Source organism: Taurulus bubalis (genome assembly GCF_910589615.1).
Source record: "Taurulus bubalis genome assembly, chromosome: 16".
Lineage (NCBI taxonomy): Eukaryota > Metazoa > Chordata > Actinopteri > Perciformes > Cottidae > Taurulus > Taurulus bubalis.
In genome coordinates this window covers 183,345-202,925 of record NC_136604.1, presented here as the reverse complement: position 1 = coordinate 202,925, position 19,581 = coordinate 183,345, and positions in this window count along the sequence as shown.

The window sequence follows — 19,581 nt, the reverse complement described above, 5'->3', positions numbered from 1 at the left end:
GTAAAGTCAGACCATGTGTGCCCTGGAAGTCATCTTCTGCCAAATGACCGCTAAGTTCCCAAGTGTCCCTGGTACTTTGCTAGTGGCACCTCTTTGGCCAATGCAGTTGGAGAGGGTCATTTCCCCAACTTGTACCCAGAGAACGTGACCCCAAACCTGGGTACATTTAGACCATGTGTGCCCTGGAAGTCATCTTCCTTCAAATCATCCTCATGTTCCCCAGTGTCCCTGTTGCTTCCCCTAACACTGACTCAGAGCCCCATGCACTTTGATAGGGGCATTTCCCCAACCGTAACCCAGAGCAAGTGACCTCAAACCTGGGTAAAGTCAGACCATGTGTGCCCTGGAAGTCATCTTCCGCCAAATGGCCGCTAAGTTCCCAAGTGTCCCTGGTACTTTGCTAGTGGGACCTCTTTGTCCAATGCAGTTGGAGAGGGTCATTTCCCCAACTTGTACCCAGAGAACGTGACCCCCAAACCTGGGTACATTTAGACCACGTGTGCCCTGCAAGTCATCTTCCTTCAAATCATCCTCATGTTCCCCAGTGTCCCTGTTGCTTCCCCTAACACTGACTCAGAGCCCCATGCACTTTGATGGGGGCATTTCCCCAACCTTAACCCAGAGAAAGTGACCTCAAACCTGGGTAAGGTCAGACCATGTGTGCCCTGGAAGTCATCTTCCGCCAAATGGCCGCTAAGTTCCCAAGTGTCCCTGGTACTTTGCTAGTGGGACTTCTTTGTCCAATGCAGTTGGAGAGGGTCGTTTCCCCAACGTGTACCCAGAGAACGTGACCTTAAACCTGGGTAAAGTGTGACAAAGTATGCCCTGTAAGTCATCTTCCCCCAAATGACCGTTGACCTGAGCATCAGAGGATAGGGATCAAAGCATATAACCTTGAGATCACTGCATAGAATCAGAGCAAGATTTACCTCATTCATTCTTTATTAGAACCTGAGGATCAGATCATAGAACCTTGAGATCAAAGCCTAGAACCCCTGATGTCAGAGCATGCAACTTAGTCTTAGGAATGTGTCTCTTTCTTTTATTTTCACAAATGTACAAGGCTCAGCCAAATGGCAAAGCCTGTCAAACATAGGTTCAACTCATTGGTGTTCCTCTCCACGGAAGTCTTTAGTAAAAGGCGAAAGACTTGTGCGTTTTGAAGAGAAACCAAAGTAAGTATTGCCCTCTTGTCAAGAGCAGCAGGTCATGTAGTCGTCCCAGTCAAATGTCTCACGGTGCTCCTCGGTTGATGTGCCGTGTTCAAAATAACAGGACGCAGCCCATTACCGTGGCCATTTTTTAAAGAGGGCACTCCCCCACATTTTAAAGAGAGCAACAGTGCCCATTGGACAGTTGTTGTCCCTTCCATTAGAGGGGCATCAGTAACAGGTACACAGGCCCTTTGTTTGACACATGTCCTGAAGACCGACAGCGACTGAGACTTGTATCGTTGATGACAGAATCAAAGTCAACAACAGACTGCTCCATTGGATTGGTGTTCTGTTGTCCACAAGGCATTTGAAGGGTGCACCGTTCCCAGCAATACTGCAATACCGGGTCAATGCGTGGAGTGAACGGAGCAAGCCCCTTTTTCATCTCCCAAGGCTAAAAATCTGCTTAATAAGATATCCTCATATAGAGGACATATCAGATATTAAACTGATAAGAACAGATACTACACTTGATCTTAGCCAAAAGGCCGAGAAGCGATGTGCACAAAGAGTTTGCCTCCTGACCCACCCTCCTGGGACCCTTCTCACTGGTCATGGTGCAGTTTTTTCACTTAGGCAGAGCAGTGGCAGCTGCTGAGCACACCCACCCCATTCCTCCACGGTCGGGCACCTTAGTCTAGTTAAGTAAAGATGTATCTCTCTCTTTCTTTCTTTCTTTAGAACCTGAGGATCAGAGCATATCACCTTGAGATAGACTCATTTGAACCATCTTGACTTAGCAGTGTTTTGCCTCAGTTGATGTGTATATTCTTGCATATCAACTATTCCAGAATTGACTTTCCCAATCCCTCTTCCTCTACCTCAACCACTCGCCCATCAACACATAACCTCATGTCAATAGCAAACAAAAGTGTTAGAAGCTCAATTAGCAAAATGACTCATTCTCAGAAAAGTGCCTTGCCAAGGTCCTATTAGCTCGCGACGTTCAGAAAAGAAAAGAAAAGAAAAAAAAAAAAACGCAACAAGCCAAAGAAAATCCACTCCATGGAAAAGCCCAGTTTCAAGTAGCCACGGTCCAATGACTTATATAAATACCCTATTGCAGGACTCCCGTTACCATAGTTTCGCCCGTAGCCAAGTGGTCTAAGCGCACGGAATTAGCTTAAACCGACCTAACCCAATGGTCAGTGGTTCGCATCCCGAAGGAGATTCATCTGAACCGCCTACTTTTATTTAATTTTTTGGTTGTTGTGTGGGATTGCTTTTTTTTTTTTTTTTTTTGCTCTATTGTAAACATACTTCTGTTGTGTTTTTGTTCTGTTTTTCTCTGTCAAGCGTCTTTGAGCATTTGGAAAAGCACTGTATGAATTAAATGTGTTATTGTTATTATTATCATCATCATCATCTTGAGTTATAAATGTATTCCCTCAGTTTATTGTGTATATTTTGCATATAAACTATTCCAGGACTGACTTTCCCCAATCCCAATCCCTCAAACACTCACCTATCAACCTAACCAAGGGCATACGTCTAACATCTAGCACTTTTCTGTGTGTCTATTGTCCCGGGCATTCTTTACTCTAGAGAACCAGGGGCACGGGACTTTTAAAAAAGCGCACAGGGGGTTTTAACTCGGGGGGTGTGCTTAAGTGTGGGTGCACGGGGTCGGAGGGTGAGCCGGGTTAGGGGGTGAGCTCCAGAGGTGGTTCCAGGGGGGTCACTTGACCCCAACTTTTACCCAGAGAAGGTGACGTTATTCCAGGGTAAAGTTAGCCAATGTATGCCCTGGAAGTCATCTTCCTTCAAATCACCCTCATGTTCCCCAGTGTGTCCCTGTTGCTTCCGCTAACTCTGACCCAGAGTCCCATGTACTTGTATAGGGGCATTTCCCCAACCTTAACCCAGAGCAAGTGACCTCAAACCTGGGTAAAGTCAGACCATGTGTGCCCTGGAAGTCATCTTCTGCCAAATGACCGCTAAGTTCCCAAGTGTCCCTGGTACTTTGCTAGTGGGACTTCTTTGTCCAATGCAGTTGGAGAGGGTCGTTTCCCCAACGTGTACCCAGAGAACGTGACCTTAAACCTGGGTAAAGTGTGACAAAGTATGCCCTGTAAGTCATCTTCCCCCAAATGACCGTTGACCTGAGCATCAGAGGATAGGGATCAAAGCATATAACCTTGAGATCACTGCATAGAATCAGAGCAAGATTTACCTCATTCATTCTTTATTAGAACCTGAGGATCAGATCATAGAACCTTGAGATCAAAGCCTAGAACCCCTGATGTCAGAGCATGCAACTTAGTCTTAGGAATGTGTCTCTTTCTTTTATTTTCACAAATGTACAAGGCTCAGCCAAATGGCAAAGCCTGTCAAACATAGGTTCAACTCATTGGTGTTCCTCTCCACGGAAGTCTTTAGTAAAAGGCGAAAGACTTGTGCGTTTTGAAGAGAAACCAAAGTAAGTATTGCCCTCTTGTCAAGAGCAGCAGGTCATGTAGTCGTCCCAGTCAAATGTCTCACGGTGCTCCTCGGTTGATGTGCCGTGTTCAAAATAACAGGACGCAGCCCATTACCGTGGCCATTTTTTAAAGAGGGCACTCCCCCACATTTTAAAGAGAGCAACAGTGCCCATTGGACAGTTGTTGTCCCTTCCATTAGAGGGGCATCAGTAACAGGTACACAGGCCCTTTGTTTGACACATGTCCTGAAGACCGACAGCGACTGAGACTTGTATCGTTGATGACAGAATCAAAGTCAACAACAGACTGCTCCATTGGATTGGTGTTCTGTTGTCCACAAGGCATTTGAAGGGTGCACCGTTCCCAGCAATACTGCAATACCGGGTCAATGCGTGGAGTGAACGGAGCAAGCCCCTTTTTCATCTCCCAAGGCTAAAAATCTGCTTAATAAGATATCCTCATATAGAGGACATATCAGATATTAAACTGATAAGAACAGATACTACACTTGATCTTAGCCAAAAGGCCGAGAAGCGATGTGCACAAAGAGTTTGCCTCCTGACCCACCCTCCTGGGACCCTTCTCACTGGTCATGGTGCAGTTTTTTCACTTAGGCAGAGCAGTGGCAGCTGCTGAGCACACCCACCCCATTCCTCCACGGTCGGGCACCTTAGTCTAGTTAAGTAAAGATGTATCTCTCTCTTTCTTTCTTTCTTTAGAACCTGAGGATCAGAGCATATCACCTTGAGATAGACTCATTTGAACCATCTTGACTTAGCAGTGTTTTGCCTCAGTTGATGTGTATATTCTTGCATATCAACTATTCCAGAATTGACTTTCCCAATCCCTCTTCCTCTACCTCAACCACTCGCCCATCAACACATAACCTCATGTCAATAGCAAACAAAAGTGTTAGAAGCTCAATTAGCAAAATGACTCATTCTCAGAAAAGTGCCTTGCCAAGGTCCTATTAGCTCGCGACGTTCAGAAAAGAAAAGAAAAGAAAAAAAAAAAAAACGCAACAAGCCAAAGATAATCCACTCCATGGAAAAGCCCAGTTTCAAGTAGCCACGGTCCAATGACTTATATAAATACCCTATTGCAGGACTCCCGTTACCATAGTTTCGCCCGTAGCCAAGTGGTCTAAGCGCACGGAATTAGCTTAAACCGACCTAACCCAATGGTCAGTGGTTCGCATCCCGAAGGAGATTCATCTGAACCGCCTACTTTTATTTAATTTTTTGGTTGTTGTGTGGGATTGCTTTTTTTTTTTTTTTTTTTGCTCTATTGTAAACATACTTCTGTTGTGTTTTTGTTCTGTTTTTCTCTGTCAAGCGTCTTTGAGCATTTGGAAAAGCACTGTATGAATTAAATGTGTTATTGTTATTATTATCATCATCATCATCATCATCTTGAGTTATAAATGTATTCCCTCAGTTTATTGTGTATATTTTGCATATAAACTATTCCAGGACTGACTTTCCCCAATCCCAATCCCTCAAACACTCACCTATCAACCTAACCAAATGCATACGTCTAACATCTAGCACTTTTCTGTGTGTCTATTGTCCCGGGCATTCTTTACTCTAGAGAACCAGGGGCACGGGACTTTTAAAAAAGCGCACAGGGGGTTTTAACTCGGGGGGTGTGCTTAAGTGTGGGTGCACGGGGTCGGAGGGTGAGCCGGGTTAGGGGGTGAGCTCCAGAGGTGGTTCCAGGGGGTCACTTGACCCCAACTTTTACCCAGAGAAGGTGACGTTATTCCAGGGTAAAGTTAGCCAATGTATGCCCTGGAAGTCATCTTCCTTCAAATCACCCTCATGTTCCCCAGTGTGTCCCTGTTGCTTCCGCTAACTCTGACCCAGAGTCCCATGTACTTGTATAGGGGCATTTCCCCAACCTTAACCCAGAGCAAGTGACCTCAAACCTGGGTAAAGTCAGACCATGTGTGCCCTGGAAGTCATCTTCTGCCAAATGACCGCTAAGTTCCCAAGTGTCCCTGGTACTTTGCTAGTGGCACCTCTTTGGCCAATGCAGTTGGAGAGGGTCATTTCCCCAACTTGTACCCAGAGAACGTGACCCCAAACCTGGGTACATTTAGACCATGTGTGCCCTGGAAGTCATCTTCCTTCAAATCATCCTCATGTTCCCCAGTGTCCCTGTTGCTTCCCCTAACACTGACTCAGAGCCCCATGCACTTTGATAGGGGCATTTCCCCAACCGTAACCCAGAGCAAGTGACCTCAAACCTGGGTAAAGTCAGACCATGTGTGCCCTGGAAGTCATCTTCCGCCAAATGGCCGCTAAGTTCCCAAGTGTCCCTGGTACTTTGCTAGTGGGACCTCTTTGTCCAATGCAGTTGGAGAGGGTCATTTCCCCAACTTGTACCCAGAGAACGTGACCCCCAAACCTGGGTACATTTAGACCACGTGTGCCCTGCAAGTCATCTTCCTTCAAATCATCCTCATGTTCCCCAGTGTCCCTGTTGCTTCCCCTAACACTGACTCAGAGCCCCATGCACTTTGATGGGGGCATTTCCCCAACCTTAACCCAGAGAAAGTGACCTCAAACCTGGGTAAGGTCAGACCATGTGTGCCCTGGAAGTCATCTTCCGCCAAATGGCCGCTAAGTTCCCAAGTGTCCCTGGTACTTTGCTAGTGGGACTTCTTTGTCCAATGCAGTTGGAGAGGGTCGTTTCCCCAACGTGTACCCAGAGAACGTGACCTTAAACCTGGGTAAAGTGTGACAAAGTATGCCCTGTAAGTCATCTTCCCCCAAATGACCGTTGACCTGAGCATCAGAGGATAGGGATCAAAGCATATAACCTTGAGATCACTGCATAGAATCAGAGCAAGATTTACCTCATTCATTCTTTATTAGAACCTGAGGATCAGATCATAGAACCTTGAGATCAAAGCCTAGAACCCCTGATGTCAGAGCATGCAACTTAGTCTTAGGAATGTGTCTCTTTCTTTTATTTTCACAAATGTACAAGGCTCAGCCAAATGGCAAAGCCTGTCAAACATAGGTTCAACTCATTGGTGTTCCTCTCCACGGAAGTCTTTAGTAAAAGGCGAAAGACTTGTGCGTTTTGAAGAGAAACCAAAGTAAGTATTGCCCTCTTGTCAAGAGCAGCAGGTCATGTAGTCGTCCCAGTCAAATGTCTCACGGTGCTCCTCGGTTGATGTGCCGTGTTCAAAATAACAGGACGCAGCCCATTACCGTGGCCATTTTTTAAAGAGGGCACTCCCCCACATTTTAAAGAGAGCAACAGTGCCCATTGGACAGTTGTTGTCCCTTCCATTAGAGGGGCATCAGTAACAGGTACACAGGCCCTTTGTTTGACACATGTCCTGAAGACCGACAGCGACTGAGACTTGTATCGTTGATGACAGAATCAAAGTCAACAACAGACTGCTCCATTGGATTGGTGTTCTGTTGTCCACAAGGCATTTGAAGGGTGCACCGTTCCCAGCAATACTGCAATACCGGGTCAATGCGTGGAGTGAACGGAGCAAGCCCCTTTTTCATCTCCCAAGGCTAAAAATCTGCTTAATAAGATATCCTCATATAGAGGACATATCAGATATTAAACTGATAAGAACAGATACTACACTTGATCTTAGCCAAAAGGCCGAGAAGCGATGTGCACAAAGAGTTTGCCTCCTGACCCACCCTCCTGGGACCCTTCTCACTGGTCATGGTGCAGTTTTTTCACTTAGGCAGAGCAGTGGCAGCTGCTGAGCACACCCACCCCATTCCTCCACGGTCGGGCACCTTAGTCTAGTTAAGTAAAGATGTATCTCTCTCTTTCTTTCTTTCTTTAGAACCTGAGGATCAGAGCATATCACCTTGAGATAGACTCATTTGAACCATCTTGACTTAGCAGTGTTTTGCCTCAGTTGATGTGTATATTCTTGCATATCAACTATTCCAGAATTGACTTTCCCAATCCCTCTTCCTCTACCTCAACCACTCGCCCATCAACACATAACCTCATGTCAATAGCAAACAAAAGTGTTAGAAGCTCAATTAGCAAAATGACTCATTCTCAGAAAAGTGCCTTGCCAAGGTCCTATTAGCTCGCGACGTTCAGAAAAGAAAAGAAAAGAAAAAAAAAAAAACGCAACAAGCCAAAGAAAATCCACTCCATGGAAAAGCCCAGTTTCAAGTAGCCACGGTCCAATGACTTATATAAATACCCTATTGCAGGACTCCCGTTACCATAGTTTCGCCCGTAGCCAAGTGGTCTAAGCGCACGGAATTAGCTTAAACCGACCTAACCCAATGGTCAGTGGTTCGCATCCCGAAGGAGATTCATCTGAACCGCCTACTTTTATTTAATTTTTTGGTTGTTGTGTGGGATTGCTTTTTTTTTTTTTTTTTTTGCTCTATTGTAAACATACTTCTGTTGTGTTTTTGTTCTGTTTTTCTCTGTCAAGCGTCTTTGAGCATTTGGAAAAGCACTGTATGAATTAAATGTGTTATTGTTATTATTATCATCATCATCATCTTGAGTTATAAATGTATTCCCTCAGTTTATTGTGTATATTTTGCATATAAACTATTCCAGGACTGACTTTCCCCAATCCCAATCCCTCAAACACTCACCTATCAACCTAACCAAGGGCATACGTCTAACATCTAGCACTTTTCTGTGTGTCTATTGTCCCGGGCATTCTTTACTCTAGAGAACCAGGGGCACGGGACTTTTAAAAAAGCGCACAGGGGGTTTTAACTCGGGGGGTGTGCTTAAGTGTGGGTGCACGGGGTCGGAGGGTGAGCCGGGTTAGGGGGTGAGCTCCAGAGGTGGTTCCAGGGGGGTCACTTGACCCCAACTTTTACCCAGAGAAGGTGACGTTATTCCAGGGTAAAGTTAGCCAATGTATGCCCTGGAAGTCATCTTCCTTCAAATCACCCTCATGTTCCCCAGTGTGTCCCTGTTGCTTCCGCTAACTCTGACCCAGAGTCCCATGTACTTGTATAGGGGCATTTCCCCAACCTTAACCCAGAGCAAGTGACCTCAAACCTGGGTAAAGTCAGACCATGTGTGCCCTGGAAGTCATCTTCTGCCAAATGACCGCTAAGTTCCCAAGTGTCCCTGGTACTTTGCTAGTGGGACTTCTTTGTCCAATGCAGTTGGAGAGGGTCGTTTCCCCAACGTGTACCCAGAGAACGTGACCTTAAACCTGGGTAAAGTGTGACAAAGTATGCCCTGTAAGTCATCTTCCCCCAAATGACCGTTGACCTGAGCATCAGAGGATAGGGATCAAAGCATATAACCTTGAGATCACTGCATAGAATCAGAGCAAGATTTACCTCATTCATTCTTTATTAGAACCTGAGGATCAGATCATAGAACCTTGAGATCAAAGCCTAGAACCCCTGATGTCAGAGCATGCAACTTAGTCTTAGGAATGTGTCTCTTTCTTTTATTTTCACAAATGTACAAGGCTCAGCCAAATGGCAAAGCCTGTCAAACATAGGTTCAACTCATTGGTGTTCCTCTCCACGGAAGTCTTTAGTAAAAGGCGAAAGACTTGTGCGTTTTGAAGAGAAACCAAAGTAAGTATTGCCCTCTTGTCAAGAGCAGCAGGTCATGTAGTCGTCCCAGTCAAATGTCTCACGGTGCTCCTCGGTTGATGTGCCGTGTTCAAAATAACAGGACGCAGCCCATTACCGTGGCCATTTTTTAAAGAGGGCACTCCCCCACATTTTAAAGAGAGCAACAGTGCCCATTGGACAGTTGTTGTCCCTTCCATTAGAGGGGCATCAGTAACAGGTACACAGGCCCTTTGTTTGACACATGTCCTGAAGACCGACAGCGACTGAGACTTGTATCGTTGATGACAGAATCAAAGTCAACAACAGACTGCTCCATTGGATTGGTGTTCTGTTGTCCACAAGGCATTTGAAGGGTGCACCGTTCCCAGCAATACTGCAATACCGGGTCAATGCGTGGAGTGAACGGAGCAAGCCCCTTTTTCATCTCCCAAGGCTAAAAATCTGCTTAATAAGATATCCTCATATAGAGGACATATCAGATATTAAACTGATAAGAACAGATACTACACTTGATCTTAGCCAAAAGGCCGAGAAGCGATGTGCACAAAGAGTTTGCCTCCTGACCCACCCTCCTGGGACCCTTCTCACTGGTCATGGTGCAGTTTTTTCACTTAGGCAGAGCAGTGGCAGCTGCTGAGCACACCCACCCCATTCCTCCACGGTCGGGCACCTTAGTCTAGTTAAGTAAAGATGTATCTCTCTCTTTCTTTCTTTCTTTAGAACCTGAGGATCAGAGCATATCACCTTGAGATAGACTCATTTGAACCATCTTGACTTAGCAGTGTTTTGCCTCAGTTGATGTGTATATTCTTGCATATCAACTATTCCAGAATTGACTTTCCCAATCCCTCTTCCTCTACCTCAACCACTCGCCCATCAACACATAACCTCATGTCAATAGCAAACAAAAGTGTTAGAAGCTCAATTAGCAAAATGACTCATTCTCAGAAAAGTGCCTTGCCAAGGTCCTATTAGCTCGCGACGTTCAGAAAAGAAAAGAAAAGAAAAAAAAAAAAAACGCAACAAGCCAAAGATAATCCACTCCATGGAAAAGCCCAGTTTCAAGTAGCCACGGTCCAATGACTTATATAAATACCCTATTGCAGGACTCCCGTTACCATAGTTTCGCCCGTAGCCAAGTGGTCTAAGCGCACGGAATTAGCTTAAACCGACCTAACCCAATGGTCAGTGGTTCGCATCCCGAAGGAGATTCATCTGAACCGCCTACTTTTATTTAATTTTTTGGTTGTTGTGTGGGATTGCTTTTTTTTTTTTTTTTTTTGCTCTATTGTAAACATACTTCTGTTGTGTTTTTGTTCTGTTTTTCTCTGTCAAGCGTCTTTGAGCATTTGGAAAAGCACTGTATGAATTAAATGTGTTATTGTTATTATTATCATCATCATCATCTTGAGTTATAAATGTATTCCCTCAGTTTATTGTGTATATTTTGCATATAAACTATTCCAGGACTGACTTTCCCCAATCCCAATCCCTCAAACACTCACCTATCAACCTAACCAAGGGCATACGTCTAACATCTAGCACTTTTCTGTGTGTCTATTGTCCCGGGCATTCTTTACTCTAGAGAACCAGGGGCACGGGACTTTTAAAAAAGCGCACAGGGGGTTTTAACTCGGGGGGTGTGCTTAAGTGTGGGTGCACGGGGTCGGAGGGTGAGCCGGGTTAGGGGGTGAGCTCCAGAGGTGGTTCCAGGGGGGTCACTTGACCCCAACTTTTACCCAGAGAAGGTGACGTTATTCCAGGGTAAAGTTAGCCAATGTATGCCCTGGAAGTCATCTTCCTTCAAATCACCCTCATGTTCCCCAGTGTGTCCCTGTTGCTTCCGCTAACTCTGACCCAGAGTCCCATGTACTTGTATAGGGGCATTTCCCCAACCTTAACCCAGAGCAAGTGACCTCAAACCTGGGTAAAGTCAGACCATGTGTGCCCTGGAAGTCATCTTCTGCCAAATGACCGCTAAGTTCCCAAGTGTCCCTGGTACTTTGCTAGTGGGACTTCTTTGTCCAATGCAGTTGGAGAGGGTCGTTTCCCCAACGTGTACCCAGAGAACGTGACCTTAAACCTGGGTAAAGTGTGACAAAGTATGCCCTGTAAGTCATCTTCCCCCAAATGACCGTTGACCTGAGCATCAGAGGATAGGGATCAAAGCATATAACCTTGAGATCACTGCATAGAATCAGAGCAAGATTTACCTCATTCATTCTTTATTAGAACCTGAGGATCAGATCATAGAACCTTGAGATCAAAGCCTAGAACCCCTGATGTCAGAGCATGCAACTTAGTCTTAGGAATGTGTCTCTTTCTTTTATTTTCACAAATGTACAAGGCTCAGCCAAATGGCAAAGCCTGTCAAACATAGGTTCAACTCATTGGTGTTCCTCTCCACGGAAGTCTTTAGTAAAAGGCGAAAGACTTGTGCGTTTTGAAGAGAAACCAAAGTAAGTATTGCCCTCTTGTCAAGAGCAGCAGGTCATGTAGTCGTCCCAGTCAAATGTCTCACGGTGCTCCTCGGTTGATGTGCCGTGTTCAAAATAACAGGACGCAGCCCATTACCGTGGCCATTTTTTAAAGAGGGCACTCCCCCACATTTTAAAGAGAGCAACAGTGCCCATTGGACAGTTGTTGTCCCTTCCATTAGAGGGGCATCAGTAACAGGTACACAGGCCCTTTGTTTGACACATGTCCTGAAGACCGACAGCGACTGAGACTTGTATCGTTGATGACAGAATCAAAGTCAACAACAGACTGCTCCATTGGATTGGTGTTCTGTTGTCCACAAGGCATTTGAAGGGTGCACCGTTCCCAGCAATACTGCAATACCGGGTCAATGCGTGGAGTGAACGGAGCAAGCCCCTTTTTCATCTCCCAAGGCTAAAAATCTGCTTAATAAGATATCCTCATATAGAGGACATATCAGATATTAAACTGATAAGAACAGATACTACACTTGATCTTAGCCAAAAGGCCGAGAAGCGATGTGCACAAAGAGTTTGCCTCCTGACCCACCCTCCTGGGACCCTTCTCACTGGTCATGGTGCAGTTTTTTCACTTAGGCAGAGCAGTGGCAGCTGCTGAGCACACCCACCCCATTCCTCCACGGTCGGGCACCTTAGTCTAGTTAAGTAAAGATGTATCTCTCTCTTTCTTTCTTTCTTTAGAACCTGAGGATCAGAGCATATCACCTTGAGATAGACTCATTTGAACCATCTTGACTTAGCAGTGTTTTGCCTCAGTTGATGTGTATATTCTTGCATATCAACTATTCCAGAATTGACTTTCCCAATCCCTCTTCCTCTACCTCAACCACTCGCCCATCAACACATAACCTCATGTCAATAGCAAACAAAAGTGTTAGAAGCTCAATTAGCAAAATGACTCATTCTCAGAAAAGTGCCTTGCCAAGGTCCTATTAGCTCGCGACGTTCAGAAAAGAAAAGAAAAGAAAAAAAAAAAAAACGCAACAAGCCAAAGATAATCCACTCCATGGAAAAGCCCAGTTTCAAGTAGCCACGGTCCAATGACTTATATAAATACCCTATTGCAGGACTCCCGTTACCATAGTTTCGCCCGTAGCCAAGTGGTCTAAGCGCACGGAATTAGCTTAAACCGACCTAACCCAATGGTCAGTGGTTCGCATCCCGAAGGAGATTCATCTGAACCGCCTACTTTTATTTAATTTTTTGGTTGTTGTGTGGGATTGCTTTTTTTTTTTTTTTTTTTGCTCTATTGTAAACATACTTCTGTTGTGTTTTTGTTCTGTTTTTCTCTGTCAAGCGTCTTTGAGCATTTGGAAAAGCACTGTATGAATTAAATGTGTTATTGTTATTATTATCATCATCATCATCATCATCTTGAGTTATAAATGTATTCCCTCAGTTTATTGTGTATATTTTGCATATAAACTATTCCAGGACTGACTTTCCCCAATCCCAATCCCTCAAACACTCACCTATCAACCTAACCAAATGCATACGTCTAACATCTAGCACTTTTCTGTGTGTCTATTGTCCCGGGCATTCTTTACTCTAGAGAACCAGGGGCACGGGACTTTTAAAAAAGCGCACAGGGGGTTTTAACTCGGGGGGTGTGCTTAAGTGTGGGTGCACGGGGTCGGAGGGTGAGCCGGGTTAGGGGGTGAGCTCCAGAGGTGGTTCCAGGGGGGTCACTTGACCCCAACTTTTACCCAGAGAAGGTGACGTTATTCCAGGGTAAAGTTAGCCAATGTATGCCCTGGAAGTCATCTTCCTTCAAATCACCCTCATGTTCCCCAGTGTGTCCCTGTTGCTTCCGCTAACTCTGACCCAGAGTCCCATGTACTTGTATAGGGGCATTTCCCCAACCTTAACCCAGAGCAAGTGACCTCAAACCTGGGTAAAGTCAGACCATGTGTGCCCTGGAAGTCATCTTCTGCCAAATGACCGCTAAGTTCCCAAGTGTCCCTGGTACTTTGCTAGTGGCACCTCTTTGGCCAATGCAGTTGGAGAGGGTCATTTCCCCAACTTGTACCCAGAGAACGTGACCCCAAACCTGGGTACATTTAGACCATGTGTGCCCTGGAAGTCATCTTCCTTCAAATCATCCTCATGTTCCCCAGTGTCCCTGTTGCTTCCCCTAACACTGACTCAGAGCCCCATGCACTTTGATAGGGGCATTTCCCCAACCGTAACCCAGAGCAAGTGACCTCAAACCTGGGTAAAGTCAGACCATGTGTGCCCTGGAAGTCATCTTCTGCCAAATGACCGCTAAGTTCCCAAGTGTCCCTGGTACTTTGCTAGTGGGACCTCTTTGTCCAATGCAGTTGGAGAGGGTCATTTCCCCAACTTGTACCCAGAGAACGTGACCCCCAAACCTGGGTACATTTAGACCACGTGTGCCCTGCAAGTCATCTTCCTTCAAATCATCCTCATGTTCCCCAGTGTCCCTGTTGCTTCCCCTAACACTGACTCAGAGCCCCATGCACTTTGATGGGGGCATTTCCCCAACCTTAACCCAGAGAAAGTGACCTCAAACCTGGGTAAGGTCAGACCATGTGTGCCCTGGAAGTCATCTTCCGCCAAATGGCCGCTAAGTTCCCAAGTGTCCCTGGTACTTTGCTAGTGGGACTTCTTTGTCCAATGCAGTTGGAGAGGGTCGTTTCCCCAACGTGTACCCAGAGAACGTGACCTTAAACCTGGGTAAAGTGTGACAAAGTATGCCCTGTAAGTCATCTTCCCCCAAATGACCGTTGACCTGAGCATCAGAGGATAGGGATCAAAGCATATAACCTTGAGATCACTGCATAGAATCAGAGCAAGATTTACCTCATTCATTCTTTATTAGAACCTGAGGATCAGATCATAGAACCTTGAGATCAAAGCCTAGAACCCCTGATGTCAGAGCATGCAACTTAGTCTTAGGAATGTGTCTCTTTCTTTTATTTTCACAAATGTACAAGGCTCAGCCAAATGGCAAAGCCTGTCAAACATAGGTTCAACTCATTGGTGTTCCTCTCCACGGAAGTCTTTAGTAAAAGGCGAAAGACTTGTGCGTTTTGAAGAGAAACCAAAGTAAGTATTGCCCTCTTGTCAAGAGCAGCAGGTCATGTAGTCGTCCCAGTCAAATGTCTCACGGTGCTCCTCGGTTGATGTGCCGTGTTCAAAATAACAGGACGCAGCCCATTACCGTGGCCATTTTTTAAAGAGGGCACTCCCCCACATTTTAAAGAGAGCAACAGTGCCCATTGGACAGTTGTTGTCCCTTCCATTAGAGGGGCATCAGTAACAGGTACACAGGCCCTTTGTTTGACACATGTCCTGAAGACCGACAGCGACTGAGACTTGTATCGTTGATGACAGAATCAAAGTCAACAACAGACTGCTCCATTGGATTGGTGTTCTGTTGTCCACAAGGCATTTGAAGGGTGCACCGTTCCCAGCAATACTGCAATACCGGGTCAATGCGTGGAGTGAACGGAGCAAGCCCCTTTTTCATCTCCCAAGGCTAAAAATCTGCTTAATAAGATATCCTCATATAGAGGACATATCAGATATTAAACTGATAAGAACAGATACTACACTTGATCTTAGCCAAAAGGCCGAGAAGCGATGTGCACAAAGAGTTTGCCTCCTGACCCACCCTCCTGGGACCCTTCTCACTGGTCATGGTGCAGTTTTTTCACTTAGGCAGAGCAGTGGCAGCTGCTGAGCACACCCACCCCATTCCTCCACGGTCGGGCACCTTAGTCTAGTTAAGTAAAGATGTATCTCTCTCTTTCTTTCTTTCTTTAGAACCTGAGGATCAGAGCATATCACCTTGAGATAGACTCATTTGAACCATCTTGACTTAGCAGTGTTTTGCCTCAGTTGATGTGTATATTCTTGCATATCAACTATTCCAGAATTGACTTTCCCAATCCCTCTTCCTCTACCTCAACCACTCGCCCATCAACACATAACCTCATGTCAATAGCAAACAAAAGTGTTAGAAGCTCAATTAGCAAAATGACTCATTCTCAGAAAAGTGCCTTGCCAAGGTCCTATTAGCTCGCGACGTTCAGAAAAGAAAAGAAAAGAAAAAAAAAAAAAACGCAACAAGCCAAAGATAATCCACTCCATGGAAAAGCCCAGTTTCAAGTAGCCACGGTCCAATGACTTATATAAATACCCTATTGCAGGACTCCTGTTACCATAGTTTCGCCCGTAGCCAAGTGGTCTAAGCGCACGGAATTAGCTTAAACCGACCTAACCCAATGGTCAGTGGTTCGCATCCCGAAGGAGATTCATCTGAACCGCCTACTTTTATTTAATTTTTTGGTTGTTGTGTGGGATTGCTTTTTTTTTTTTTTTTTTTGCTCTATTGTAAACATACTTCTGTTGTGTTTTTGTTCTGTTTTTCTCTGTCAAGCGTCTTTGAGCATTTGGAAAAGCACTGTATGAATTAAATGTGTTATTGTTATTATTATCATCATCATCATCTTGAGTTATAAATGTATTCCCTCAGTTTATTGTGTATATTTTGCATATAAACTATTCCAGGACTGACTTTCCCCAATCCCAATCCCTCAAACACTCACCTATCAACCTAACCAAGGGCATACGTCTAACATCTAGCACTTTTCTGTGTGTCTATTGTCCCGGGCATTCTTTACTCTAGAGAACCAGGGGCACGGGACTTTTAAAAAAGCGCACAGGGGGTTTTAACTCGGGGGGTGTGCTTAAGTGTGGGTGCACGGGGTCGGAGGGTGAGCCGGGTTAGGGGGTGAGCTCCAGAGGTGGTTCCAGGGGGGTCACTTGACCCCAACTTTTACCCAGAGAAGGTGACGTTATTCCAGGGTAAAGTTAGCCAATGTATGCCCTGGAAGTCATCTTCCTTCAAATCACCCTCATGTTCCCCAGTGTGTCCCTGTTGCTTCCGCTAACTCTGACCCAGAGTCCCATGTACTTGTATAGGGGCATTTCCCCAACCTTAACCCAGAGCAAGTGACCTCAAACCTGGGTAAAGTCAGACCATGTGTGCCCTGGAAGTCATCTTCTGCCAAATGACCGCTAAGTTCCCAAGTGTCCCTGGTACTTTGCTAGTGGCACCTCTTTGGCCAATGCAGTTGGAGAGGGTCATTTCCCCAACTTGTACCCAGAGAACGTGACCCCAAACCTGGGTACATTTAGACCATGTGTGCCCTGGAAGTCATCTTCCTTCAAATCATCCTCATGTTCCCCAGTGTCCCTGTTGCTTCCGCTAACTCTGACCCAGAGTCCCATGTACTTGTATAGGGGCATTTCCCCAACCTTAACCCAGAGCAAGTGACCTCAAACCTGGGTAAAGTCAGACCATGTGTGCCCTGGAAGTCATCTTCTGCCAAATGACCGCTAAGTTCCCAAGTGTCCCTGGTACTTTGCTAGTGGCACCTCTTTGGCCAATGCAGTTGGAGAGGGTCATTTCCCCAACTTGTACCCAGAGAACGTGACCCCAAACCTGGGTACATTTAGACCATGTGTGCCCTGGAAGTCATCTTCCTTCAAATCATCCTCATGTTCCCCAGTGTCCCTGTTGCTTCCCCTAACACTGACTCAGAGCCCCATGCACTTTGATAGGGGCATTTCCCCAACCGTAACCCAGAGCAAGTGACCTCAAACCTGGGTAAAGTCAGACCATGTGTGCCCTGGAAGTCATCTTCCGCCAAATGGCCGCTAAGTTCCCAAGTGTCCCTGGTACTTTGCTAGTGGGACCTCTTTGTCCAATGCAGTTGGAGAGGGTCATTTCCCCAACTTGTACCCAGAGAACGTGACCCCCAAACCTGGGTACATTTAGACCACGTGTGCCCTGCAAGTCATCTTCCTTCAAATCATCCTCATGTTCCCCAGTGTCCCTGTTGCTTCCCCTAACACTGACTCAGAGCCCCATGCACTTTGATGGGGGCATTTCCCCAACCTTAACCCAGAGAAAGTGACCTCAAACCTGGGTAAGGTCAGACCATGTGTGCCCTGGAAGTCATCTTCCGCCAAATGGCCGCTAAGTTCCCAAGTGTCCCTGGTACTTTGCTAGTGGGACTTCTTTGTCCAATGCAGTTGGAGAGGGTCATTTCCCCAACGTGTACCCAGAGAACGTGACCTTAAACCTGGGTAAAGTGTGACAAAGTATGCCCTGTAAGTCATCTTCCCCCAAATGACCGTTGACCTGAGCATCAGAGGATAGGGATCAAAGCATATAACCTTGAGATCACTGCATAGAATCAGAGCAAGATTTACCTCATTCATTCTTTATTAGAACCTGAGGATCAGATCATAGAACCTTGAGATCAAAGCCTAGAACCCCTGATGTCAGAGCATGCAACTTAGTCTTAGGAATGTGTCTCTTTCTTTTATTTTCACAAATGTACAAGGCTCAGCCAAATGGCAAAGCCTGTCAAAAATAGGTTCAACTCATTGGTGTTCCTCTCCACGGAAGTCTTTAGTAAAAGGCGAAAGACTTGTGCGTTTTGAAGAGAAGCCAAAGTAAGTATTGCCCTCTTGTCAAGAGCAGCAGGTCATGTAGTCGTCCCAGTCAAATGTCTCACGGTGCTCCTCGGTTGATGTGCCGTGTTCAAAATAACAGGACGCAGCCCATAACCGTGGCCATTTTTTAAAGAGGGCACTCCCCCACATTTTAAAGAGAGCAACAGTGCCCATTGGACAGTTGTTGTCCCTTCCATTAGAGGGGCATCAGCAACAGGTACACAGGCCCTTTGTTTGACACATGTCCTGAAGACCGACAGCGACTGAGACTTGTATCGTTGATGACAGAATCAAAGTCAACAACAGACTGCTCCATTGGATTGGTGTTCTGTTGTCCACAAGGCATTTGAAGGGTGCACCGTTCCCAGCAATACTGCAATACCGGGTCAATGCGTGGAGTGAACGGAGCAAGCCCCTTTTTCATCTCCCAAGGCTAAAAATCTGCTTAATAAGATATCCTCATATAGAGGACATATCAGATATTAAACTGATAAGAACAGATACTACACTTGATCTTAGCCAAAAGGCCGAGAAGCGATGTGCACAAAGAGTTTGCCTCCTGACCCACCCTCCTGGGACCCTTCTCACTGGTCATGGTGCAGTTTTTTCACTTAGGCAGAGCAGTGGCAGCTGCTGAGCACACCCACCCCATTCCTCCACGGTCGGGCACCTTAGTCTAGTTAAGTAAAGATGTATCTCTCTCTTTCTTTCTTTCTTTTTTTCTTTTTTTCTTTCTTTCTTTCTTTCTTTCTTTAGAACCTGAGGATCAGAGCATATCACCTTGAGATAGACTCATTTGAACCATCTTGACTTAGCAGTGTTTTGCCTCAGTTGATGTGTATATTCTTGCATATCAACTATTCCAGAATTGACTTTCCCAATCCCTCTTCCTCTACCTCAACCACTCGCCCATCAACACATAACCTCATGTCAATAGCAAACAAAAGTGTTAGAAGCTCAATTAGCAAAATGACTCATTCTCAGAAAAGTGCCTTGCCAAGGTCCTATTAGCTCGCGACGTTCAGAAAAGAAAAGAAAAGAAAAAAAAAAAAACGCAACAAGCCAAAGAAAATCCACTCCATGGAAAAGCCCAGTTTCAAGTAGCCACGGTCCAATGACTTATATAAATACCCTATTGCAGGACTCCCGTTACCATAGTTTCGCCCGTAGCCAAGTGGTCTAAGCGCACGGAATTAGCTTAAACCGACCTAACCCAATGGTCAGTGGTTCGCATCCCGAAGGAGATTCATCTGAACCGCCTACTTTTATTTAATTTTTTGGTTGTTGTGTGGGATTGCTTTTTTTTTTTTTTTTTTTGCTCTATTGTAAACATACTTCTGTTGTGTTTTTGTTCTGTTTTTCTCTGTCAAGCGTCTTTGAGCATTTGGAAAAG